This window comes from Sinocyclocheilus anshuiensis, unplaced genomic scaffold, assembly GCF_001515605.1.
Source record: "Sinocyclocheilus anshuiensis isolate Anshui unplaced genomic scaffold, SAMN03320099.WGS_v1.1 scaffold1082, whole genome shotgun sequence".
In the NCBI taxonomy this organism is placed as follows: domain Eukaryota; kingdom Metazoa; phylum Chordata; class Actinopteri; order Cypriniformes; family Cyprinidae; genus Sinocyclocheilus; species Sinocyclocheilus anshuiensis.
In genome coordinates, this window is record NW_015542379.1 from 1,781,240 (window position 1) to 1,783,416 (window position 2,177).

General features: G+C 35.1%; 1 protein-coding gene across 1 annotated transcript in view; it reads right to left on the reverse strand.

Moving 5' to 3' along the window:
• LOC107692519 (G protein-activated inward rectifier potassium channel 4-like) overlaps window positions 1-2,177 on the reverse strand; it is a 22,749-nt gene that overhangs the window by 333 nt on the left and 20,239 nt on the right. The window lies entirely within an intron of this gene.

Consider the following 2,177-nt stretch of genomic DNA (forward strand, 5'->3'; position numbering starts at 1 on the left):
AGTCTTATTTTGCTGCAAATTATTTGCATTTTCATAAATCAATAGAGGTTTAATATACAGTATATATATATATATATATATATATTTATACTCACCAAAAAAGACTGTACACACAAAGGACATTCCAATAAAGCAAGACTTGATTCAATGATTCAATGAATGACTAATTTTCCGCATTGGTTGTTGTGTCTGCTTACAGTTTTCAGACTCTTAACCAATTGTGAGTTTGTGCCAAAGGGAGATTAATTTGTTTGTAAGGCTGAATGTTTTACATTTTCTTTTCTGAGCGGTTTTGGGTGTGTGACATTATGTAGCATGAGCTGGATGCCAAAGGGATTACAATGATCAAACAGCATATTTCATTTTCTATTCGGTGCAGTGTGTAACTATGCGTGTTTTCAGTTACAGCTACTCTATAATTTGAACACAGTGTGATACAGAATTGTTGCCCCATGACTTCAAGTTGTCATGTAAACCTGAGTTAATGTGCTGTGTGCTGCCCACTTCCATATCCATCATGTTCATTTTTCATACACAGGATGTGATAAATAAATAAATAAATAAATAACCTCAAGATGATCATTATCTTTTCACGTGAGCAAATTATACACATCCTCTGAAACAGCTAGAGGATGAAAGGAAATTCCCAAAATTTGTATGCATGTCTTGCGTCTACTTTGTAACAGCAATTTGTGTTTTGCCCTGAAAGGGATCATGGAAACTCAAAATCATGCAGTAATTTTAGTGCAGACCTGTAATTACGGAAAAGTCCTCGTTATTAATCACTGCATTTATGTTTTAGCAAAACACAAAGAATAATACGAGACTAAAACCTCATGCTTATAGGTATAATAGTCAGTGATGCCATACTGTATATTATAGATAAAACTGTAATTACAGATTATGGAGAATTACACCATTCCAGCATTTAAAGCCAACAGCATCACTATCTACATCAGTGCTTCTCAACGGGTGCGTCACGACCCAAAGTAAATGCTAATTACAAAAAGTTTCTGCAATTCATAATATACAGTAATTATGCGTTGGTAGCAAAATAAATAGTCTTAAAAAATGCTTTTAAAAAGTAGGAGACTCTTAACAGATTATTTATTGTTGATTTCAAAGGTCATGCGTCCAGTCACACTCTATGCTATTGTGGTGCAAATTCATCTGTAACTTTATAGAAACGAAAGCAATAAGGCAGATGGTAATATGGACAGGTTGAGCAATATCACACAAGTAGCAGTGCGATATGGCTGTATATTAGCACAGCTGTGATTCGGCCGTAGGTAATAACATCATCATCGTAATAATCATTGTATTACTCCGCTTGCAGGATTTCTCACAGCGAGTGTCATGGCGGATGCCCAAATCCACTATCATTTTATGCTTTTGTGTCTCGGAATGTAGTTTTAAGAGTTTTTTAGGGGGCAATTAATTGTTTAGACTTCAAATATACGGTTTGTTAATAAAGATAACGTCTATTTGAAAATTGGTTTGACGTTTTCGGGGATGTGAGCTCCAGGGCGTCAGCGGCCATTCAGCACTTATAAACCCACCGAGAGCAGCCTCACCTCAGCCAGATGGAATTTGCCGCTAGCTCTGATTCGTTTTGGGTGAATTTAATGGACAGTCTTTGGTCTCATTGATATCGCGCTGCCTTTGTACTTTTGACCGAATTGCTCAGCAACTTTTATGATGGCTGTTGTTGTTTATAAAATATTATTATTCAATAAATAATATTTATACAAACAATTGTACTATTTAATAATAGTGTTTAGTATTGAGAAATGGTGTGTGTTCGTTATGGTGATTTTAGTTACATTGTTCCACCATTAGATGACGACAAGAAACTGTTTTTATGAGAGAGTCAGCAGTAAAGAATTTTATATTGAAAGAGACTGAAACACTGTTGGAAACAAGTACGTTAATTTTACTTTAAACAACAACTTGTAAGACGCAGCCAACAAATGCACTGAGCAGCGCTGTCATTGGAAATCACCCTTTGTGTAAATTCACAAAGTTAGCTAAAATGTACTTATAGTAAAAAAAATGTTGACTACAAGTACATTTTTGCTTACTTTTGTATAAACAAACTTGGTACAGTGTTGGTTCACCCCTTGATGTGAAAATGGATCCTGAAGCAAAACCAATTGAAAACCACTGATCTACACTGT